Source organism: Channa argus, unplaced genomic scaffold, assembly GCF_033026475.1.
Source record: "Channa argus isolate prfri unplaced genomic scaffold, Channa argus male v1.0 Contig009, whole genome shotgun sequence".
NCBI lineage: Eukaryota > Metazoa > Chordata > Actinopteri > Anabantiformes > Channidae > Channa > Channa argus.
In genome coordinates, this window is record NW_027125228.1 from 635195 (window position 1) to 659364 (window position 24170).

General features: G+C 41.7%; 21 pseudogenes; all 21 read left to right on the forward strand.

The window, feature by feature from the left end:
• Positions 1 to 673: 673 nt before the first annotated feature.
• LOC137111363 (5S ribosomal RNA) lies at positions 674 to 792 on the forward strand (annotated as a pseudogene).
• An 857-nt stretch (positions 793 to 1649) lies between these two features.
• Positions 1650 to 1768, forward strand: LOC137110109 (5S ribosomal RNA; annotated as a pseudogene).
• An 868-nt stretch (positions 1769 to 2636) lies between these two features.
• On the forward strand, positions 2637 to 2755 carry LOC137111272 (5S ribosomal RNA; annotated as a pseudogene).
• Positions 2756 to 3612: 857 nt separating this feature from the next.
• LOC137111022 (5S ribosomal RNA) lies at positions 3613 to 3731 on the forward strand (annotated as a pseudogene).
• An 857-nt stretch (positions 3732 to 4588) lies between these two features.
• On the forward strand, positions 4589 to 4707 carry LOC137110063 (5S ribosomal RNA; annotated as a pseudogene).
• Positions 4708 to 5564: 857 nt separating this feature from the next.
• Positions 5565 to 5683, forward strand: LOC137111023 (5S ribosomal RNA; annotated as a pseudogene).
• Positions 5684 to 7517: 1834 nt separating this feature from the next.
• Positions 7518 to 7636, forward strand: LOC137111298 (5S ribosomal RNA; annotated as a pseudogene).
• An 867-nt stretch (positions 7637 to 8503) lies between these two features.
• On the forward strand, positions 8504 to 8622 carry LOC137110882 (5S ribosomal RNA; annotated as a pseudogene).
• Positions 8623 to 9479: 857 nt separating this feature from the next.
• LOC137111024 (5S ribosomal RNA) lies at positions 9480 to 9598 on the forward strand (annotated as a pseudogene).
• Positions 9599 to 10455: 857 nt separating this feature from the next.
• LOC137110676 (5S ribosomal RNA) lies at positions 10456 to 10574 on the forward strand (annotated as a pseudogene).
• Positions 10575 to 12407: 1833 nt separating this feature from the next.
• LOC137111025 (5S ribosomal RNA) lies at positions 12408 to 12526 on the forward strand (annotated as a pseudogene).
• Positions 12527 to 13383: 857 nt separating this feature from the next.
• On the forward strand, positions 13384 to 13502 carry LOC137110286 (5S ribosomal RNA; annotated as a pseudogene).
• Positions 13503 to 15336: 1834 nt separating this feature from the next.
• Positions 15337 to 15455, forward strand: LOC137111026 (5S ribosomal RNA; annotated as a pseudogene).
• An 857-nt stretch (positions 15456 to 16312) lies between these two features.
• LOC137111027 (5S ribosomal RNA) lies at positions 16313 to 16431 on the forward strand (annotated as a pseudogene).
• Positions 16432 to 17288: 857 nt separating this feature from the next.
• On the forward strand, positions 17289 to 17407 carry LOC137111029 (5S ribosomal RNA; annotated as a pseudogene).
• Positions 17408 to 18264: 857 nt separating this feature from the next.
• Positions 18265 to 18383, forward strand: LOC137110064 (5S ribosomal RNA; annotated as a pseudogene).
• Positions 18384 to 19250: 867 nt separating this feature from the next.
• LOC137110883 (5S ribosomal RNA) lies at positions 19251 to 19369 on the forward strand (annotated as a pseudogene).
• Positions 19370 to 20226: 857 nt separating this feature from the next.
• LOC137111030 (5S ribosomal RNA) lies at positions 20227 to 20345 on the forward strand (annotated as a pseudogene).
• Positions 20346 to 21202: 857 nt separating this feature from the next.
• LOC137110812 (5S ribosomal RNA) lies at positions 21203 to 21321 on the forward strand (annotated as a pseudogene).
• An 857-nt stretch (positions 21322 to 22178) lies between these two features.
• LOC137111032 (5S ribosomal RNA) lies at positions 22179 to 22297 on the forward strand (annotated as a pseudogene).
• An 868-nt stretch (positions 22298 to 23165) lies between these two features.
• On the forward strand, positions 23166 to 23284 carry LOC137110339 (5S ribosomal RNA; annotated as a pseudogene).
• Positions 23285 to 24170: the final 886 nt, after the last annotated feature.

Sequence of the window (24170 nt, forward strand, 5' to 3'; positions counted from 1 at the left end):
TTTCTTGTTCTTATAGGTGCCCTGCCTGATTGGCCGGATGTGGGGGAAGTACAGGAAGCTGATTGGTCCATCCTACACTTCCTGGAGTTTTAAAAGTACGGTTCCCAACAGCTAGCGAGGCTCTTTCTGGCAGCAGCACCTGTTTGCTGTTCTTGGTTTCCAAATCTTATTTAGCATTTTTGAATTGTTAGGTTTTGTGCCGTGGTTTTGTTTATAAATTGTATATTTTGTAAATAGTATTAAATCTGTAGGGGTGAACTGCCATTTTCTTTGGACTGTTTTCACATTAGGGAGTTAGGGTTAGCGACTGTCTTTTGGTTTGTTTCTTTCTATCAGGCTAGCTAGCACTTTCTGTGGGAAATTGCTTATTTTGTTTATTATGTTGGCCTTGGTTCGCCCTGAGTTGTAGTGTCATGTTTTGTTTGACACTTTCTTTCGTTTAAAATAAATATCATTCTGTTGGAACATCTCGATCCTGGATTTTGGTTTGGGGATCGGAGAGGGAACATGCTAATTTATCTTTGTATGTTGCACCCTGACCCCCTAGACAGGGGCGTAACAGACCAGTACAGTTATAGTACTTTGTACTTTGCCACATTTATCTTCTTCTTAGCAAGTGTCATGCATTCTGCTTCTCCAGCGTTTTTAAGAGCTGTTGATGATATCAAATGCAGCTTACGGCCACACCGCTCTCTAAACGCCCGATCTCGTCCGATCTCGGCAGCCAAATAGAGCCGGGCCTGGTTAGTACTTGGTAGGAAGACCGCCTGGGAATACCAGGTGCTGTAAGCTTTTTTGCTTGGGTTTACGGGCAGCACAAGCTGGTGTTACTGCCTATTTATTCATAGAAATTGTTCTATATTTTCATCAAATTTTGTTCTTTAATTGCTGTTTTGCTACTTTATTGGTTTGCCGACCATCGTGCTTCATTACTAGTAGACCATGTTACGGTCCTGGCCATATGTGTTGTTTTTATTTTCTTGTTCTTATAGGTGCCCTGCCTGATTGGCCCGATTGGGGGGCAGTACAGGAAGCTGATTGGTCCATCCTACACTTCCTGGAGTTTTAAAAGTACGGTTCCCAACAGCTAGCGAGGCTCTTTCTGGCATCAGCACCTGTTTGCTGTTCTTGGTTTCCAACCCTTATTTAGCATTTTTGAATTGTTAGGTTTTGTGCCGTGGTTTTGTTTATAAATTGTATATTTTGTAAATAGTATTAAATCTGTAGGGGTGAACTGCCATTTTCTTTGGACTGTTTTCACATTAGGGAGTTAGGGTTAGCGACTGTCTTTTGGTTTGTTTCTTTCTATCAGGCTAGCTAGCACTTTCTGTGGGAAATGGCTTATTTTGTTTATTATGTTGGCCTTGGTTCGCCCTGAGTTGTAGTGTCATGTTTTGTTTGACACTTTCTTTCGTTTAAAATAAATATCATTCTGTTGGAACATCTCAATCCTGGATTTTGGTTTGGGGATCGGAGAGGGAACATGCAAATTTATCTTTGTATGTTTCACCCTGATCCCCTAGACAGGGGCGTAACAGACCAGTACAGTTATAGTACTTTGTACTTTGCCACATTTATCTTCTTCTTAGCAAGTGTCATGCATTCTGCTTCTCTAGCGTTTTTAAGAGCTGTTGATGATGTCAAATGCAGCTTACGGCCACACCGCTCTCTAAGTGCCCGATCTCGTCCGATCTCGGCAGCCAAATAGAGCCGGGCCTGGTTAGTACTTGGTAGGAAGACCGCCTGGGAATACCAGGTGCTGTAAGCTTTTTTGCTTGGGTTTACAGGCAGCACAAGCTGGTGTTACTGCCTATTTATTCATAGAAATTGTTCTATATTTTCATCAAATTTTGTTCTTTAATTGCTGTTTTGCTACTTTATTGGTTTGCCGACCATCGTGCTTCATTACTAGTAGACCATGTTACGGTCCTGGCCATATGTGTTGTTTTTATTTTCTTGTTCTTATAGGTGCCCTGCCTGATTGGCCCGATTGGGGGGCAGTACAGGAAGCTGATTGGTCCATCCTACACTTCCTGGAGTTTTAAAAGTACGGTTCCCAACAGCTAGCGAGGCTCTTTCTGGCATCAGCACCTGTTTGCTGTTCTTGGTTTCCAAACCCTATTTAGCATTTTTGAATTGTTAGGTTTTGTGCCGTGGTTTTGTTTATAAATTGTATATTTTGTAAATAGTATTAAATCTGTAGGGGTGGACTGCCATTTTTCTTTTGATTGTTTTCTCTTGTTTTCACATTAGGGAGTTAGGGTTAGCGACTGTCTTTTGGTTTGTTTCTTTCTATCAGGCTAGCTAGCACTTTCTGTGGGAAATGGCTTATTTTGTTTATTATGTTGGCCTTGGTTCGCCCTGAGTTGTAGTGTCATGTTTTGTTTGACACTTTCTTTCGTTTAAAATAAATATCATTCTGTTGGAACATCTCAATCCTGGATTTTGGTTTGGGGATCGGAGAGGGAACATGCAAATTTATCTTTGTATGTTTCACCCTGATCCCCTAGACAGGGGCGTAACAGACCAGTACAGTTATAGTACTTTGTACTTTGCCACATTTATCTTCTTCTTAGCAAGTGTCATGCATTCTGCTTCTCTAGCGTTTTTAAGAGCTGTTGATGATGTCAAATGCAGCTTACGGCCACACCGCTCTCTAAGTGCCCGATCTCGTCCGATCTCGGCAGCTAAATAGAGCCGGGCCTGGTTAGTACTTGGTAGGAAGACCGCCTGGGAATACCAGGTGCTGTAAGCTTTTTTGCTTGGGTTTACGGGCAGCACAAGCTGGTGTTACTGCCTATTTATTCGTAGAAATTGTTCTATATTTTCATCAAATTTTGTTCTTTCATTGCTGTTTTGCTACTTTATTGGTTTGCCAACCATCATGCTTCATTACTAGTAGACCATGTTACGGTCCTGGCCATATGTGTTGTTTTTATTTTCTTGTTCTTATAGGTGCCCTGCCTGATTGGCCGGATTGGGGGGCAGTACAGGAAGCTGATTGGTCCATCCTACACTTCCTGGAGTTTTAAAAGTACGGTTCCCAACAGCTAGCGAGGCTCTTTCTGGCATCAGCACCTGTTTGCTGTTCTTGGTTTCCAAACCTTATTTAGCATTTTTGAATTGTTAGGTTTTGTGCCGTGGTTTTGTTTATAAATTGTATATTTTGTAAATAGTATTAAATCTGTAGGGGTGAACTGCCATTTTCTTTGGACTGTTTTCACATTAGGGAGTTAGGGTTAGCGACTGTCTTTTGGTTTGTTTATTTCTATCAGGCTAGCTAGCACTCTCTGTGGGAAATGGCTTATTTTGTTTATTATGTTGGCCTTGGTTCGCCCTGAGTTGTAGTGTCATGTTTTGTTTGACACTTTCTTTCGTTTAAAATAAATATCATTCTGTTGGAACATCTCGATCCTGGATTTTGGTTTGGGGATCGGAGAGGGAACATGCTAATTTATCTTTGTATGTGGCACCCTGACCCCCTAGACAGGGGCTTAACAGACCAGTACAGTTATAGTACTTTGTACTTTGCCACATTTATCTTCTTCTTAGCAAGTGTCATGCATTCTGCTTCTCCAGCGTTTTTAAGAGCTGTTGATGATGTCAAATGCAGCTTACGGCCACACCGCTCTCTAAGCGCCCGATCTCGTCCGATCTCGGCAGCCAAATAGAGCCGGGCCTGGTTAGTACTTGGTAGGAAGACCGCCTGGGAATACCAGGTGCTGTAAGCTTTTTTGCTTGGGTTTACGGGCAGCACAAGCTGGTGTTACTGCCTATTTATTCATAGAAATTGTTCTATATTTTCATCAAATTTTGTTCTTTCATTGCTGTTTTGCTACTTTATTGGTTTGTCAACCATCGTGCTTCATTACTAATAGACCATGTTACGGTCCTGGCCATATGTGTTGTTTTTATTTTCTTGTTCTTATAGGTGCCCTGCCTGATTGGCCGGATTGGGGGGCAGTACCGGAAGCTGAGTGGTCCATCCTACACTTCCTGGAGTTTTAAAAGTACGGTTCCCAACAGCTAGCGAGGCTCTTTCTGGCATCAGCACCTGTTTGCTGTTCTTGGTTTCCAAACCTTATTTAGTATTTCTGAATTGTTAGGTTTTGTGCCGTGGTTTTGTTTATAAATTGTATATTTTGTAAATAGTATTAAATCTGTAGGGGTGAACTACCATTTTCTTTGGACTGTTTTCACATTAGGGAGTTAGGGTTAGCGACTGTCTTTTGGTTTGTTTATTTCTATCAGGCTAGCTAGCACTTTCTGTGGGAAATGGCTTATTTTGTTTATTATGTTGGCCTTGGTTCGCCCTGAGTTGTCGTGTCATGTTTTGTTTGACACTTTCTTTCGTTTAAAATAAATATCATTCTGTTGGAACATCTCGATCCTGGATTTTGGTTTGGGGATCGGAGAGGGAACATGCTAATTTATCTTTGTATGTTGCACCCTGACCCCCTAGACAGGGGCGTAACAGACCAGTACAGTTATAGTACTTTGTACTTTGCCACATTTATCTTCTTCTTAGCAAGTGTCATGCATTCTGCTTCTCCAGCGTTTTTAAGAGCTGTTGATGATGTCAAATGCAGCTTATGGCCACACCGCTCTCTAAGCGCCCGATCTCGTCAGATCTCGGCAGCCAAATAGAGCCGGGCCTGGTTAGTACTTGGTAGGAAGACCGCCTGGGAATACCAGGTGCTGTAAGCTTTTTTGCTTGGGTTTACGGCCAGCACAAGCTGGTGTTACTGCCTATTTATTCATAGAAATTGTTCTATATTTTCATCAAATTTTGTTCTTTCATTTCTGTTTTGCTACTTTATTGGTTTGTCAACCATCTTGCTTCATTACTAGTAGACCATGTTACGGTCCTGGCCATATGTGTTGTTTTTATTTTGTTGTTCTTATAGGTGCCCTGCCTGATTGGCCGGATTTGGGGGAAGTACAGGAAGCTGATTGGTCCATCCTACACTTCCTGGAGTTTTAAAAGTACGGTTCCCAACAGCTAGCGAGGCTCTTTCTGGCAGCAGCACCTGTTTGCTGTTCTTGCTTTCCAAACCTTATTTAGCATTTTTGAATTGTTAGGTTTTGTGCCGTGGTTTTGTTTATAAATTGTATATTTTGTAAATAGTATTAAATCTGTAGGGGTGAACTGCCATTTTCTTTGGACTGTTTTCACATTAGGGAGTTAGGGTTAGCGACTGTCTTTTGGTTTGTTTATTTCTATCAGGCTAGCTAGCACTTTCTGTGGGAAATGGCTTATTTTGTTTATTATGTTGGCCTTGGTTCGCCCTGAGTTGTAGTGTCATGTTTTGTTTGACACTTTCTTTCGTTTAAAATAAATATCATTCTGTTGGAACATCTCGATCCTGGATTTTGGTTTGGGGATCGGAGAGGGAACATGCTAATTTATCTTTGTATGTTGCACCCTGACCCCCTAGACAGGGGCGTAACAGACCAGTACAGTTATAGTACTTTGTACGTTGCCACATTTATCTTCTTCTTAGCAAGTGTCATGCATTCTGCTTCTCCAGCGTTTTTAAGAGCTGTTGATGATATCAAATGCAGCTTACGGCCACACCGCTCTCTAAGCGCCCGATCTCGTCCGATCTCGGCAGCCAAATAGAGCCGGGCCTGGTTAGTACTTGGTAGGAAGACCGCCTGGGAATACCAGGTGCTGTAAGCTTTTTTGCTTGGGTTTACGGGCAGCACAAGCTGGTGTTACTGCCTATTTATTCATAGAAATTGTTCTATATTTTCATCAAATTTTGTTCTTTCATTGCTGTTTTGCTACTTTATTGGTTTGCCAACCATCGTGCTTCATTACTAGTAGACCATGTTACGGTCCTGGCCACATGTGTTGTTTTTATTTTCTTGTTCTTATAGGTGCCCTGCCTGATTGGCTGGATTGGGGGGCAGTACAGGAAGCTGATTGGTCCATCCTACACTTCCTGGAGTTTTAAAAGTATGGTTCCCAACAGCTAGCGAGGCTCTTTCTGGCATCAGCACCTGTTTGCTGTTCTTGGTTTCCAAACCTTATTTAGCATTTTTGAATTGTTAGGTTTTGTGCCGTGGTTTTGTTTATAAATTGTATATTTTGTAAATAGTATTAAATCTGTAGGGGTGGACTGCCATTTTTCTTTTGATTGTTTTCTCTTGTTTTCACATTAGGGAGTTAGGGTTAGCGACTGTCTTTTGGTTTGTTTCTTTCTATCAGGCTAGCTAGCACTTTCTGTGGGAAATGGCTTATTTTGTTTATTATGTTGGCCTTGGTTCGCCCTGAGTTGTAGTGTCATGTTTTGTTTGACACTTTCTTTCGTTTAAAATAAATATCATTCTGTTGGAACATCTCAATCCTGGATTTTGGTTTGGGGATCGGAGAGGGAACATGCAAATTTATCTTTGTATGTTTCACCCTGACCCCCTAGACAGGGGCGTAACAGACCAGTACAGTTATAGTACTTTGTACTTTGCCACATTTATCTTCTTCTTAGCAAGTGTCATGCATTCTGCTTCTCTAGCGTTTTTAAGAGCTGTTGATGATGTCAAATGCATGTTACGGCCACACCGCTCTCTAAGCGTCCGATCTCGGCTGCCAAATAGGGCCGGGCCTGGTTAGTACTTGGTAGGAAGACCGCCTGGGAATACCAGGTGCTGTAAGCTTTTTTGCTTGGGTTTACGGGCAGCTCAAGCTGGTGTTACTGCCTATTTATTCATAGAAATTGTTCTATATTTTCATCAAATTTTGTTCTTTCATTGCTGTTTTGCTACTTTATTGGTTTGTCAACCATCGTGCTTCATTACTAGTAGACCATGTTACGGTCCTGGCCATATGTGTTGTTTTTATTTTCTTGTTCTTATAGGTGCCCTGCCTGATTGGCCGGATTTGGGGGAAGTACAGGAAGCTGATTGGTCCATCCTACACTTCCTGGAGTTTTAAAAGTACGGTTCCCAACAGCTAGCGAGGCTCTTTCTAGCATCAGCACCTGTTTGCTGTTCTTGGTTTCCAAACCTTATTTAGCATTTTTGAATTGTTAGGTTTTGTGCCGTGGTTTTGTTTATAAATTGTATATTTTGTAAATAGTATTAAATCTGTAGGGGTGAACTGCCATTTTCTTTGGACTGTTTTCACATTAGGGAGTTAGGGTTAGCAACTGTCTTTTGGTTTGTTTATTTCTATCAGGCTAGCTAGCACTTTCTGTGGGAAATGGCTTATTTTGTTTATTATGTTGGCCTTGGTTCGCCCTGAGTTGTAGTGTCATGTTTTATTTGACACTTTCTTTCGTTTAAAATAAATATCATTCTGTTGGAACATCTCGATCCTGGATTTTGGTTTGGGGATCGGAGAGGGAACATGCTAATTTATCTTTGTATGTTGCACCCTGAGCCCCTAGACAGGGGCGTAACAGACCAGTACAGTTATAGTCCTTTGTACTTTGCCACATTTATCTTCTTCTTAGCAAGTGTCATGCATTCTGCTTCTCCAGCGTTTTTAAGAGCTGTTGATGATGTCAAATGCAGCTTACGGCCACACCGCTCTCTAAGCGCCCGATCTCGTCAGATCTCGGCAGCCAAATAGAGCCGGGCCTGGTTAGTACTTGGTAGGAAGACCGCCTGGGAATACCAGGTGCTGTAAGCTTTTTTGCTTGGGTTTACGGCCAGCACAAGCTGGTGTTACTGCCTATTTATTCATAGAAATTGTTCTATATTTTCATCAAATTTTGTTCTTTCATTTCTGTTTTGCTACTTTATTGGTTTGTCAACCATCTTGCTTCATTACTAGTAGACCATGTTACGGTCCTGGCCATATGTGTTGTTTTTATTTTGTTGTTCTTATAGGTGCCCTGCCTGATTGGCCGGATTTGGGGGAAGTACAGGAAGCTGATTGGTCCATCCTACACTTCCTGGAGTTTTAAAAGTACGGTTCCCAACAGCTAGCGAGGCTCTTTCTGGCAGCAGCACCTGTTTGCTGTTCTTGCTTTCCAAACCTTATTTAGCATTTTTGAATTGTTAGGTTTTGTGCCGTGGTTTTGTTTATAAATTGTATATTTTGTAAATAGTATTAAATCTGTAGGGGTGGACTGCCATTTTCTTTTGATTGTTTTCTCTTGTTTTCACATTAGGGAGTTAGGGTTAGCGACTGTCTTTTGGTTTGTTTATTTCTATCAGGCTAGCTAGTACTTTCTGTGGGAAATGGCTTATTTTGTTTATTATGTTGGCCTTGGTTCGCCCTGAGTTGTAGTGTCATGTTTTGTTTGACACTTTCTTTCGTTTAAAATAAATATCATTCTGTTGGAACATCTCGATCCTGGATTTTGGTTTGGGGATCGGAGAGGGAACATGCTAATTTATCTTTGTATGTTGCACCCTGACCCCCTAGACAGAGGCTTAACAGACCAGTACAGTTATAGTACTTTGTACTTTGCCACATTTATCTTCTTCTTAGCAAGGGTCATGCATTCTGCTTCTCCAGCGTTTTTGAGAGCTGTTGATGATGTCAAATGCAGCTTACGGCCACACTGCTCTCTAAGCGCCCGATCCCGTCCGATCTCGGCAGCCAAATAGGGCCGGGCCTTGTTAGTACTTGGTAGGAAGACCGCCTGGGAATACCACGTGCTGTAAGCTTCTTTGCTTGGGTTTACGGGCAGCACAAGCTGGTGTTACTGCCTATTTATTCATAGAAATTGTTCTATATTTTCATCAAATTTTGTTCTTTCATTGCTGTTTTGCTACTTGATTGGTTTGTCAACCATCGTGCTTCATTACTAATAGACCATGTTACGGTCCTGGCCATATGTGTTGTTTTTATTTTCTTGTTCTTATAGGTGCCCTGCCTGATTGGCCGGATTGGGGGGCAGTACAGGAAGCTGATTGGTCCATCCTACACTTCCTGGAGTTTTAAAAGTACGGTTCCCAACAGCTAGCGAGGCTCTTTCTGGCATCAGCACCTGTTTGCTGTTCTTGGTTTCCAAACCTTATTTAGCATTTTTGAATTGTTAGGTTTTGTGCCGTGGTTTTGTTTATAAATTGTATATTTTGTAAATAGTATTAAATCTGTAGGGGTGAACTGCCATTTTCTTTGGACTGTTTTCACATTAGGGAGTTAGGGTTAGCGACTGTCTTTTGGTTTGTTTATTTCTATCAGGCTAGCTAGCACTTTCTGTGGGAAATGTCTTATTTTGTTTATTATGTTGGCCTTGGTTCGCCCTGAGTTGTAGTGTCATGTTTTGTTTGACACTTTCTTTCGTTTAAAATAAATATCATTCTGTTGGAACATCTCGATCCTGGATTTTGGTTTGGGGATCGGAGAGGGAACATGCTAATTTATCTTTGTATGTGGCACCCTGACCCCCTAGACAGGGGCGTAACAGACCAGTACAGTTATAGTACTTTGTACTTTGCCACATTTATCTTCTTCTTAGCAAGTGTCATGCATTCTGCTTCTCCAGCGTTTTTAAGAGCTGTTGATGATGTCAAATGCAGCTTACGGCCACACCGCTCTCTAAGCGCCCGATCTCGTCCGATCTCGGCAGCCAAATAGAGCCGGGCCTGGTTAGTACTTGGTAGGAAGACCGCCTGGGAATACCAGGTGCTGTAAGCTTTTTTGCTTGGGTTTACGGGCAGCACAAGCTGGTGTTACTGCCTATTTATTCATAGAAATTGTTCTATATTTTCATCAAATTTTGTTCTTTCATTGCTGTTTTGCTACTTTATTGGTTTGTCAACGATCGTGCTTCATTACTAATAGACCATGTTACGGTCCTGGCCATATGTGTTGTTTTTATTTTCTTGTTCTTATAGGTGCCCTGCCTGATTGGCCGGATTGGGGGGCAGTACCGGAAGCTGAGTGGTCCATCCTACACTTCCTGGAGTTTTAAAAGTACGGTTCCCAACAGCTAGCGAAGCTCTTTCTGGCATCAGCACCTGTTTGCTGTTCTTGGTTTCCAAACCTTATTTAGTATTTCTGAATTGTTAGGTTTTGTGCCGTGGTTTTTTTTATAAATTGTATATTTTGTAAATAGTATTAAATCTGTAGGGGTGAACTACCATTTTCTTTGGACTGTTTTCACATTAGGGAGTTAGGGTTAGCGACTGTCTTTTGGTTTGTTTCTTTCTATCAGGCTAGCTAGCACTTTCTGTGGGAAATGGCTTATTTTGTTTATTATGTTGGCCTTGGTTCGCCCTGAGTTGTAGTGTCATGTTTTGTTTGACACTTTCTTTCGTTTAAAATAAATATCATTCTGTTGGAACATCTCGATCCTGGATTTTGGTTTGGGGATCGGAGAGGGAACATGCTAATTTATCTTTGTATGTTGCACCCTGACCCCCTAGACAGGGGCGTAACAGACCAGTACAGTTATAGTACTTTGTACTTTGCCACATTTATCTTCTTCTTAGCAAGTGTCATGCATTCTGCTTCTCCAGCGTTTTTGAGAGCTGTTGATGATGTCAAATGCAGCTTATGGCCACACTGCTCTCTAAGCGCCCGATCCCGTCCGATCTCGGCAGCCAAATAGGGCCGGGCCTTGTTAGTACTTGGTAGGAAGACCGCCTGGGAATACCAGGTGCTGTAAGCTTCTTTGCTTGGGTTTACGGGCAGCACAAGCTGGTGTTACTGCCTATTTATTCATAGAAATTGTTCTATATTTTCATCAAATTTTGTTCTTTCATTGCTGTTTTGCTACTTTATTGGTTTGCCAACCATCGTGCTTCATTACTAGTAGACCATGTTACGGTCCTGGCCATATGTGTTGTTTTTATTTTCTTGTTCTTATAGGTGCCCTGCCTGATTGGCTGGATTGGGGGGCAGTACAGGAAGCTGATTGGTCCATCCTACACTTCCTGGAGTTTTAAAAGTACGGTTCCCAACAGCTAGCGAGGCTCTTTCTGGCATCAGCACCTGTTTGCTGTTCTTGGTTTCCAAACCTTATTTAGCATTTTTGAATTGTTAGGTTTTGTGCCGTGGTTTTGTTTATAAATTGTATATTTTGTAAATAGTATTAAATCTGTAGGGGTGAACTGCCATTTTCTTTGGACTGTTTTCACATTAGGGAGTTAGGGTTAGCGACTGTCTTTTGGTTTGTTTCTTTCTATCAGGCTAGCTAGCACTTTCTGTGGGAAATGGCTTATTTTGTTTATTATGTTGGCCTTGGTTCGCCCTGAGTTGTAGTGTCATGTTTTGTTTGACACTTTCTTTCGTTTAAAATAAATATCATTCTGTTGGAACATCTCAATCCTGGATTTTGGTTTGGGGATCGGAGAGGGAACATGCAAATTTATCTTTGTATGTTTCACCCTGACCCCCTAGACAGGGGCGTAACAGACCAGTACAGTTATAGTACTTTGTACTTTGCCACATTTATCTTCTTCTTAGCAAGTATCATGCATTCTGCTTCTCTAGCGTTTTTAAGAGCTGTTGATGATGTCAAATGCATGTTACGGCCACACCGCTCTCTAAGCGTCCGATCTCGGCAGCCAAATAGGGCCGGGCCTGGTTAGTACTTGGTAGGAAGACCGCCTGGGAATACCAGGTGCTGTAAGCTTTTTTGCTTGGGTTTACGGGCAGCTCAAGCTGGTGTTACTGCCTATTTATTCATAGAAATTGTTCTATATTTTCATCAAATTTTGTTCTTTCATTGCTGTTTTGCTACTTTATTGGTTTGTCAACCATCGTGCTTCATTACTAGTAGACCATGTTACGGTCCTGGCCATATGTGTTGTTTTTATTTTCTTGTTCTTATAGGTGACCTGCCTGATTGGCCGGATTTGGGGGAAGTACAGGAAGCTGATTGGTCCATCCTACACTTCCTGGAGTTTTAAAAGTACGGTTCCCAACAGCTAGCGAGGCTCTTTCTGGCAGCAGCACCTGTTTGCTGTTCTTGGTTTCCAAATCTTATTTAGCATTTTTGAATTGTTAGGTTTTGTGCCGTGGTTTTGTTTATAAATTGTATATTTTGTAAATAGTATTAAATCTGTAGGGGTGGACTGCCATTTTCTTTTGATTGTTTTCTCTTGTTTTCACATTAGGGAGTTAGGGTTAGCGACTATCTTTTGGTTTGTTTATTTCTATCAGGCTAGCTAGCACTTTCTGTGGGAAATGGCTTATTTTGTTTATTATGTTGGCCTTGGTTCGCCCTGAGTTGTAGTGTCATGTTTTGTTTGACACTTTCTTTCGTTTAAAATAAATATCATTCTGTTGGAACATCTCAATCCTGGATTTTGGTTTGAGGATCGGAGAGGGAACATGCAAATTTATCTTTGTATGTTTCACCCTGACCCCCTAGACAGGGGCGTAACAGACCAGTACAGTTATAGTACTTTGTACTTTGCCACATTTATCTTCTTCTTAGCAAGTGTCATGCATTCTGCTTCTCTAGCGTTTCTAAGAGCTGTTGATAATGTCAAATGCAGCTTACGGCCACACCGCTCTCTAAGCGCCCGATCTCGTCCGATCTCGGCAGCCAAATAGAGCCGGGCCTGGTTAGTACTTGGTAGGAAGACCGCCTGGGAATACCAGGTGCTGTAAGCTTTTTTGCTTGGGTTTACGGGCAGCTCAAGCTGGTGTTACTGCCTATTTATTCATAGAAATTGTTCTATATTTTCATCAAATTTTGTTCTTTCATTGCTGTTTTGCTACTTTATTGGTTTGTCAACCATCGTGCTTCATTACTAGTAGACCATGTTACGGTCATGGCCATATGTGTTGTTTTTATTTTCTTGTTCTTATAGGTGCCCTGCCTGATTGGCCGGATTTGGGGGAAGTACAGGAAGCTGATTGGTCCATCCTACACTTCCTGGAGTTTTAAAAGTACGGTTCCCAACAGCTAGCGAGGCTCTTTCTGGCAGCAGCACCTGTTTGCTGTTCTTAGTTTCCAAATCTCATTTAGCATTTTTGAATTGTTAGGTTTTGTGCCGTGGTTTTGTTTATAAATTGTATATTTTGTAAATAGTATTAAATCTGTAGGGGTGGACTGCCATTTTCTTTGGACTGTTTTCACATTAGGGAGTTAGGGTTAGCGACTATCTTTTGGTTTGTTTATTTCTATCAGGCTAGCTAGCACTTTCTGTGGGAAATGGCTTATTTTGTTTATTATGTTGGCCTTGGTTCGCCCTGAGTTGAAGTGTCATGTTTTGTTTGACACTTTCTTTCGTTTAAAATAAATATCATTCTGTTGGAACATCTCGATTCTGGATTTTGGTTTGGGGATCGGAGAGGGAACATGCTAATTTATCTTTGTATGTTGCACCCTGACCCCCTAGACAGGGGCGTAACAGACCAGTACAGTTATAGTACTTTGTACTTTGCCACATTTATCTTCTTCTTAGCAAGTGTCATGCATTCTGCTTCTCCAGCGTTTTTAAGAGCTGTTGATGATGTCAAATGCAGCTTACGGCCACACCGCTCTCTGAGCGCCCGATCTCGTCCGATCTCGGCAGCCAAATAGGGCCGGACCTGGTTAGTACTTGGTAGGAAGACCGCCTGGGAATACCAGGTGCTGTAAGCTTTTTTGCTTGGGTTTACGGGCAGCACAAGCTGGTGTTACTGCCTATTTATTCATAAAAATTGTTCTATATTTTCATCAAATTTTGTTCTTTCATTGCTGTTTTGCTACTTTATTGGTTTGTCAACCATCGTGCTTCATTACTAGTAGACCATGTTACGGTCCTGGCCATATGTGTTGTTTTTATTTTCTTGTTCTTATAGGTGCCCTGCCTGATTGGCTGGATTGGGGGGCAGTACAGGAAGCTGATTGGTCCATCCTACACTTCCTGGAGTTTTAAAAGTATGGTTCCCAACAGCTAGCGAGGCTCTTTCTGGCATCAGCACCTGTTTGCTGTTCTTGGTTTCCAAACCTTATTTAGCATTTTTGAATTGTTAGGTTTTGTGCCGTGGTTTTGTTTATAAATTGTATATTTTGTAAATAGTATTAAATCTGTAGGGGTGGACTGCCATTTTTCTTTTGATTGTTTTCTCTTGTTTTCACATTAGGGAGTTAGGGTTAGCGACTGTCTTTTGGTTTGTTTCTTTCTATCAGGCTAGCTAGCACTTTCTGTGGGAAATGGCTTATTTTGTTTATTATGTTGGCCTTGGTTCGCCCTGAGTTGTAGTGTCATGTTTTGTTTGACACTTTCTTTCGTTTAAAATAAATATCATTCTGTTGGAACATCTCAATCCTGGATTTTGGTTTGGGGATCGGAGAGGGAACATGCAAATTTATCTTTGTATGTTTCACCCTGACCCCCTAGACAGGGGCGTAACAGACCAGTACAGTTATAGTACTTTGTACTTTGCCACATTTATCTTCTTCTTAGCAAGTGTCATGCATTCTGCTTCTCTAGCGTTTTTAAGAGCTGTTGATGATGTCAAATGCATGTTACGGCCACACCGCTCTCTAAGCGTCCGATCTCGGCAGCCAAATAGGGCCGGGCCTGGTTAGTACTTGGTAGGAAGACCGCCTGGGAATACCAGGTGCTGTAAGCTTTTTTGCTTGGGTTTACGGGCAGCTCAAGCTGGTGTTACTGCCTATTTATTCATAGAAATTGTTCTATATTTTCATCAAATTTTGTTCTTTCATTGCTGTTTTGCTACTTGATTGGTTTGTCAACCATCGTGCTTCATTACTAATAGACCATGTTACGGTCCTGGCCATATGTGTTGTTTTTATTTTCTTGTTCTTATAGGTGCCCTGCCTGATTGGCCGGATTGGGGGGCAGTACAGGAAGCTGATTGGTCCATCCTACACTTCCTGGAGTTTTAAAAGTACGGTTCCCAACAGCTAGCGAGGCTCTTTCTGGCATCAGCACCTGTTTGCTGTTCTTGGTTTCCAAACCTTATTTAGCATTTTTGAATTGTTAGGTTTTGTGCCGTGGTTTTGTTTATAAATTGTATATTTTGTAAATAGTATTAAATCTGTAGGGGTGAACTGCCATTTTCTTTGGACTGTTTTCACATTAGGGAGTTAGGGTTAGCGACTGTCTTTTGGTTTGTTTATTTCTATCAGGCTAGCTAGCACTTTCTGTGGGAAATGGCTTATTTTGTTTATTATGTTGGCCTTGGTTCGCCCTGAGTTGTAGTGTCATGTTTTGTTTGACACTTTCTTTCGTTTAAAATAAATATCATTCTGTTGGAACATCTCGATCCTGGATTTTGGTTTGGGGATCGGAGAGGGAACATGCTAATTTATCTTTGTATGTGGCACCCTGACCCCCTAGACAGGGGCGTAACAGACCAGTACAGTTATAGTACTTTGTACTTTGCCACATTTATCTTCTTCTTAGCAAGTGTCATGCATTCTGCTTCTCCAGCGTTTTTAAGAGCTGTTGATGATGTCAAATGCAGCTTACGGCCACACCGCTCTCTAAGCGCCCGATCTCGTCCGATCTCGGCAGCCAAATAGAGCCGGGCCTGGTTAGTACTTGGTAGGAAGACCGCCTGGGAATACCAGGTGCTGTAAGCTTTTTTGCTTGGGTTTACGGGCAGCACAAGCTGGTGTTACTGCCTATTTATTCATAGAAATTGTTCTATATTTTCATCAAATTTTGTTCTTTCATTGCTGTTTTGCTACTTTATTGGTTTGTCAACGATCGTGCTTCATTACTAATAGACCATGTTACGGTCCTGGCCATATGTGTTGTTTTTATTTTCTTGTTCTTATAGGTGCCCTGCCTGATTGGCCGGATTGGGGGGCAGTACAGGAAGCTGATTGGTCCATCCTACACTTCCTGGAGTTTTAAAAGTACGGTTCCCAACAGCTAGCGAGGCTCTTTCTGGCATCAGCACCTGTTTGCTGTTCTTGGTTTCCAAACCTTATTTAGCATTTTTGAATTGTTAGGTTTTGTGCCGTGGTTTTGTTTATAAATTGTATATTTTGTAAATAGTATTAAATCTGTAGGGGTGAACTGCCATTTTCTTTGGACTGTTTTCACATTAGGGAGTTAGGGTTAGCGACTGTCTTTTGGTTTGTTTATTTCTATCAGGCTAGCTAGCACTCTCTGTGGGAAATGGCTTATTTTGTTTATTATGTTGGCCTTGGTTCGCCCTGAGTTGTAGTGTCATGTTTTGTTTGACACTTTCTTTCGTTTAAAATAAATATCATTCTGTTGGAACATCTCGATCCTGGATTTTGGTTTGGGGATCGGAGAGGGAACATGCTAATTTATCTTTGTATGTGGCACCCTGACCCCCTAGACAGGGGCGTAACAGACCAGTACAGTTATAGTACTTTGTACTTTGCCACATTTATCTTCTTCTTAGCAAGTGTCATGCATTCTGCTTCTCCAGCGTTTTTAAGAGCTGTTGATGATGTCAAATGCAGCTTACGGCCACACCGCTCTCTAAGCGCCCGATCTCGTCCGATCTCGGCAGCCAAATAGAGCCGGGCCTGGTTAGTACTTGGTAGGAAGACCGCCTGGGAATACCAGGTGCTGTAAGCTTTTTTGCTTGGGTTTACGGGCAGCACAAGCTGGTGTTACTGCCTATTTATTCGTAGAAATTGTTCTATATTTTCATCAAATTTTGTTCTTTCATTGCTGTTTTGCTACTTTATTGGTTTGCCAACCATCGTGCTTCATTACTAGTAGACCATGTTACGGTCCTGGCCATATGTGTTGTTTTTATTTTCTTGTTCTTATAGGTGCCCTGCCTGATTGGCCGGATTGGGGGGCAGTACAGGAAGCTGATTGGTCCATCCTACACTTCCTGGAGTTTTAAAAGTACGGTTCCCAACAGCTAGCGAGGCTCTTTCTGGCATCAGCACCTGTTTGCTGTTCTTGGTTTCCAAACCTTATTTAGCATTTTTGAATTGTTAGGTTTTGTGCCGTGGTTTTGTTTATAAATTGTATATTTTGTAAATAGTATTAAATCTGTAGGGGTGAACTGCCATTTTCTTTGGACTGTTTTCACATTAGGGAGTTAGGGTTAGCGACTGTCTTTTGGTTTGTTTATTTCTATCAGGCTAGCTAGCACTCTCTGTGGGAAATGGCTTATTTTGTTTATTATGTTGGCCTTGGTTCGCCCTGAGTTGTAGTGTCATGTTTTGTTTGACACTTTCTTTCGTTTAAAATAAATATCATTCTGTTGGAACATCTCGATCCTGGATTTTGGTTTGGGGATCGGAGAGGGAACATGCTAATTTATCTTTGTATGTGGCACCCTGACCCCCTAGACAGGGGCGTAACAGACCAGTACAGTTATAGTACTTTGTACTTTGCCACATTTATCTTCTTCTTAGCAAGTGTCATGCATTCTGCTTCTCCAGCGTTTTTAAGAGCTGTTGATGATGTCAAATGCAGCTTACGGCCACACCGCTCTCTAAGCGCCCGATCTCGTCCGATCTCGGCAGCCAAATAGAGCCGGGCCTGGTTAGTACTTGGTAGGAAGACCGCCTGGGAATACCAGGTGCTGTAAGCTTTTTTGCTTGGGTTTACGGGCAGCACAAGCTGGTGTTACTGCCTATTTATTCATAGAAATTGTTCTATATTTTCATCAAATTTTGTTCTTTCATTGCTGTTTTGCTACTTTATTGGTTTGTCAACCATCGTGCTTCATTACTAATAGACCATGTTACGGTCCTGGCCATATGTGTTGTTTTTATTTTCTTGTTCTTATAGGTGCCCTGCCTGATTGGCCGGATTGGGGGGCAGTACCGGAAGCTGAGTGGTCCATCCTACACTTCCTGGAGTTTTAAAAGTACGGTTCCCAACAGCTAGCGAGGCTCTTTCTGGCATCAGCACCTGTTTGCTGTTCTTGGTTTCCAAACCTTATTTAGTATTTCTGAATTGTTAGGTTTTGTGCCGTGGTTTTGTTTATAAATTGTATATTTTGTAAATAGTATTAAATCTGTAGGGGTGAACTACCATTTTCTTTGGACTGTTTTCACATTAGGGAGTTAGGGTTAGCGACTGTCTTTTGGTTTGTTTATTTCTATCAGGCTAGCTAGCACTTTCTGTGGGAAATGGCTTATTTTGTTTATTATGTTGGCCTTGGTTCGCCCTGAGTTGTAGTGTCATGTTTTGTTTGACACTTTCTTTCGTTTAAAATAAATATCATTCTGTTGGAACATCTCGATCCTGGATTTTGGTTTGGGGATCGGAGAGGGAACATGCTAATTTATCTTTGTATGTTGCACCCTGACCCCCTAGACAGGGGCGTAACAGACCAGTACAGTTATAGTACTTTGTACTTTGCCACATTTATCTTCTTCTTAGCAAGTGTCATGCATTCTGCTTCTCCAGCGTTTTTAAGAGCTGTTGATGATGTCAAATGCAGCTTATGGCCACACCGCTCTCTAAGCGCCCGATCTCGTCAGATCTCGGCAGCCAAATAGAGCCGGGCCTGGTTAGTACTTGGTAGGAAGACCGCCTGGGAATACCAGGTGCTGTAAGCTTTTTTGCTTGGGTTTACGGCCAGCACAAGCTGGTGTTACTGCCTATTTATTCATAGAAATTGTTCTATATTTTCATCAAATTTTGTTCTTTCATTTCTGTTTTGCTACTTTATTGGTTTGTCAACCATCTTGCTTCATTACTAGTAGACCATGTTACGGTCCTGGCCATATGTGTTGTTTTTATTTTGTTGTTCTTATAGGTGCCCTGCCTGATTGGCCGGATTTGGGGGAAGTACAGGAAGCTGATTGGTCCATCCTACACTTCCTGGAGTTTTAAAAGTACGGTTCCCAACAGCTAGCGAGGCTCTTTCTGGCAGCAGCACCTGTTTGCTGTTCTTGCTTTCCAAACCTTATTTAGCATTTTTGAATTGTTAGGTTTTGTGCCGTGGTTTTGTTTATAAATTGTATATTTTGTAAATAGTATTAAATCTGTAGGGGTGGACTGCCATTTTCTTTTGATTGTTTTCTCTTGTTTTCACATTAGGGAGTTAGGGTTAGCGACTGTCTTTTGGTTTGTTTATTTCTATCAGGCTAGCTAGCACTTTCTGTGGGAAATGGCTTATTTTGTTTATTATGTTGGCCTTGGTTCGCCCTGAGTTGTAGTGTCATGTTTTGTTTGACACTTTCTTTCGTTTAAAATAAATATCATTCTGTTGGAACATCTCGATCCTGGATTTTGGTTTGGGGATCGGAGAGGGAACATGCTAATTTATCTTTGTATGTTGCACCCTGACCCCCTAGACAGAGGCGTAACAGACCAGTACAGTTATAGTACTTTGTACTTTGCCACATTTATCTTCTTCTTAGCAAGGGTCATGCATTCTGCTTCTCCAGCGTTTTTGAGAGCTGTTGATGATGTCAAATGCAGCTTACGGCCACACTGCTCTCTAAGCGCCCGATCCCGTCCGATCTCGGCAGCCAAATAGGGCCGGGCCTTGTTAGTACTTGGTAGGAAGACCGCCTGGGAATACCACGTGCTGTAAGCTTCTTTGCTTGGGTTTACGGGCAGCACAAGCTGGTGTTACTGCCTATTTATTCATAGAAATTGTTCTATATTTTCATCAAATTTTGTTCTTTCATTGCTGTTTTGCTACTTGATTGGTTTGTCAACCATCGTGCTTCATTACTAATAGACCATGTTACGGTCCTGGCCATATGTGTTGTTTTTATTTTCTTGTTCTTATAGGTGCCCTGCCTGATTGGCCGGATTGGGGGGCAGTACAGGAAGCTGATTGGTCCATCCTACACTTCCTGGAGTTTTAAAAGTACGGTTCCCAACAGCTAGCGAGGCTCTTTCTGGCATCAGCACCTGTTTGCTGTTCTTGGTTTCCAAACCTTATTTAGCATTTTTGAATTGTTAGGTTTTGTGCCGTGGTTTTGTTTATAAATTGTATATTTTGTAAATAGTATTAAATCTGTAGGGGTGAACTGCCATTTTCTTTGGACTGTTTTCACATTAGGGAGTTAGGGTTAGCGACTGTCTTTTGGTTTGTTTATTTCTATCAGGCTAGCTAGCACTTTCTGTGGGAAATGGCTTATTTTGTTTATTATGTTGGCCTTGGTTCGCCCTGAGTTGTAGTGTCATGTTTTGTTTGACACTTTCTTTCGTTTAAAATAAATATCATTCTGTTGGAACATCTCGATCCTGGATTTTGGTTTGGGGATCGGAGAGGGAACATGCTAATTTATCTTTGTATGTGGCACCCTGACCCCCTAGACAGGGGCGTAACAGACCAGTACAGTTATAGTACTTTGTACTTTGCCACATTTATCTTCTTCTTAGCAAGTGTCATGCATTCTGCTTCTCCAGCGTTTTTAAGAGCTGTTGATGATGTCAAATGCAGCTTACGGCCACACCGCTCTCTAAGCGCCCGATCTCGTCCGATCTCGGCAGCCAAATAGAGCCGGGCCTGGTTAGTACTTGGTAGGAAGACCGCCTGGGAATACCAGGTGCTGTAAGCTTTTTTGCTTGGGTTTACGGGCAGCACAAGCTGGTGTTACTGCCTATTTATTCATAGAAATTGTTCTATATTTTCATCAAATTTTGTTCTTTCATTGCTGTTTTGCTACTTTATTGTTTTGTCAACCATCGTGCTTCATTACTAATAGACCATGTTACGGTCCTGGCCATATGTGTTGTTTTTATTTTCTTGTTCTTATAGGTGCCCTGCCTGATTGGCCGGATTGGGGGGCAGTACCGGAAGCTGAGTGGTCCATCCTACACTTCCTGGAGTTTTAAAAGTACGGTTCCCAACAGCTAGCGAGGCTCTTTCTGGCATCAGCACCTGTTTGCTGTTCTTGGTTTCCAAACCTTATTTAGTATTTCTGAATTGTTAGGTTTTGTGCCGTGGTTTTGTTTATAAATTGTATATTTTGTAAATAGTATTAAATCTGTAGGGGTGAACTACCATTTTCTTTGGACTGTTTTCACATTAGGGAGTTAGGGTTAGCGACTGTCTTTTGGTTTGTTTATTTCTATCAGGCTAGCTAGCACTTTCTGTGGGAAATGGCTTATTTTGTTTATTATGTTGGCCTTGGTTCGCCCTGAGTTGTAGTGTCATGTTTTGTTTGACACTTTCTTTCGTTTAAAATAAATATCATTCTGTTGGAACATCTCGATCCTGGATTTTGGTTTGGGGATCGGAGAGGGAACATGCTAATTTATCTTTGTATGTTGCACCCTGACCCCCTAGACAGAGGCGTAACAGACCAGTACAGTTATAGTACTTTGTACTTTGCCACATTTATCTTCTTCTTAGCAAGGGTCATGCATTCTGCTTCTCCAGCGTTTTTGAGAGCTGTTGATGATGTCAAATGCAGCTTACGGCCACACTGCTCTCTAAGCGCCCGATCCCGTCCGATCTCGGCAGTCAAATAGGGCCGGGCCTTGTTAGTACTTGGTAGGAAGACCGCCTGGGAATACCACGTGCTGTAAGCTTCTTTGCTTGGGTTTACGGGCAGCACAAGCTGGTGTTACTGCCTATTTATTCATAGAAATTGTTCTATATTTTCATCAAATTTTGTTCTTTCATTGCTGTTTTGCTACTTGATTGGTTTGTCAACCATCGTGCTTCATTACTAATAGACCATGTTACGGTCCTGGCCATATGTGTTGTTTTTATTTTCTTGTTCTTATAGGTGCCCTGCCTGATTGGCCGGATTGGGGGGCAGTACAGGAAGCTGATTGGTCCATCCTACACTTCCTGGAGTTTTAAAAGTACGGTTCCCAACAGCTAGCGAGGCTCTTTCTGGCATCAGCACCTGTTTGCTGTTCTTGGTTTCCAAACCTTATTTAGCATTTTTGAATTGTTAGGTTTTGTGCCGTGGTTTTGTTTATAAATTGTATATTTTGTAAATAGTATTAAATCTGTAGGGGTGAACTGCCATTTTCTTTGGACTGTTTTCACATTAGGGAGTTAGGGTTAGCGACTGTCTTTTGGTTTGTTTATTTCTATCAGGCTAGCTAGCACTTTCTGTGGGAAATGGCTTATTTTGTTTATTATGTTGGCCTTGGTTCGCCCTGAGTTGTAGTGTCATGTTTTGTTTGACACTTTCTTTCGTTTAAAATAAATATCATTCTGTTGGAACATCTCGATCCTGGATTTTGGTTTGGGGATCGGAGAGGGAACATGCTAATTTATCTTTGTATGTGGCACCCTGACCCCCTAGACAGGGGCGTAACAGACCAGTACAGTTATAGTACTTTGTACTTTGCCACATTTATCTTCTTCTTAGCAAGTGTCATGCATTCTGCTTCTCCAGCGTTTTTAAGAGCTGTTGATGATGTCAAATGCAGCTTACGGCCACACCGCTCTCTAAGCGCCCGATCTCGTCCGATCTCGGCAGCCAAATAGAGCCGGGCCTGGTTAGTACTTGGTAGGAAGACCGCCTGGGAATACCAGGTGCTGTAAGCTTTTTTGCTTGGGTTTACGGGCAGCACAAGCTGGTGTTACTGCCTATTTATTCATAGAAATTGTTCTATATTTTCATCAAATTTTGTTCTTTCATTGCTGTTTTGCTACTTTATTGGTTTGTCAACCATCGTGCTTCATTACTAGTAGACCATGTTACGGTCCTGGCCATATGTGTTGTTTTTATTTTCTTGTTCTTATAGGTGCCCTGCCTGATTGGCTGGATTGGGGGGCAGTACAGGAAGCTGATTGGTCCATCCTACACTTCCTGGAGTTTTAAAAGTATGGTTCCCAACAGCTAGCGAGGCTCTTTCTGGCATCAGCACCTGTTTGCTGTTCTTGGTTTCCAAACCTTATTTAGCATTTTTGAATTGTTAGGTTTTGTGCCGTGGTTTTGTTTATAAATTGTATATTTTGTAAATAGTATTAAATCTGTAGGGGTGGACTGCCATTTTTCTTTTGATTGTTTTCTCTTGTTTTCACATTAGGGAGTTAGGGTTAGCGACTGTCTTTTGGTTTGTTTCTTTCTATCAGGCTAGCTAGCACTTTCTGTGGGAAATGGCTTATTTTGTTTATTATGTTGGCCTTGGTTCGCCCTGAGTTGTAGTGTCATGTTTTGTTTGACACTTTCTTTCGTTTAAAATAAATATCATTCTGTTGGAACATCTCAATCCTGGATTTTGGTTTGGGGATCGGAGAGGGAACATGCAAATTTATCTTTGTATGTTTCACCCTGACCCCCTAGACAGGGGCGTAACAGACCAGTACAGTTATAGTACTTTGTACTTTGCCACATTTATCTTCTTCTTAGCAAGTGTCATGCCTTCTGCTTCTCTAGCGTTTTTAAGAGCTGTTGATGATGTCAAATGCATGTTACGGCCACACCGCTCTCTAAGCGCCCGATCTCGTCCGATCTCGGCAGCCAAATAGAGCCGGGCCTGGTTAGTACTTGGTAGGAAGACCGCCTGGGAATACCAGGTGCTGTAAGCTTTTTTGCTTGGGTTTACGGGCAGCACAAGCTGGTGTTACTGCCTATTTATTCATAGAAATTGTTCTATATTTTCATCAAATTTTGTTCTGCTACTTTATTGGTTTGCCAACCATCGTGCTTCATTACTAGTAGACCATGTTACGGTCCTGGCCATATGTGTTGTTTTTATTTTCTTGTTCTTATAGGTGCCCTGCCTGATTGGCTGGATTGGGGGGCAGTACAGGAAGCTGATTGGTCCATCCTACACTTCCTGGAGTTTTAAAAGTATGGTTCCCAACAGCTAGCGAGGCTCTTTCTGGCATCAGCACCTGTTTGCTGTTCTTGGTTTCCAAACCTTATTTAGCATTTTTGAATTGTTAGGTTTTGTGCCGTGGTTTTGTTTATAAATTGTATATTTTGTAAATAGTATTAAATCTGTAGGGGTGGACTGCCATTTTTCTTTTGATTGTTTTCTCTTGTTTTCACATTAGGGAGTTAGGGTTAGCGACTGTCTTTTGGTTTGTTTCTTTCTATCAGGCTAGCTAGCACTTTCTGTGGGAAATGGCTTATTTTGTTTATTATGTTGGCCTTGGTTCGCCCTGAGTTGTAGTGTCATGTTTTGTTTGACACTTTCTTTCGTTTAAAATAAATATCATTCTGTTGGAACATCTCAATCCTGGATTTTGGTTTGGGGATCGGAGAGGGAACATGCAAATTTATCTTTGTATGTTTCACCCTGACCCCCTTGACAGGGGCGTAACAGACCAGTACAGTTATAGTACTTTGTACTTTGCCACATTTATCTTCTTCTTAGCAAGTGTCATGCATTCTGCTTCTCTAGCGTTTTTAAGAGCTATTGATGATGTCAAATGCATGTTACGGCCACACCGCTCTCTAAGCGTCCGA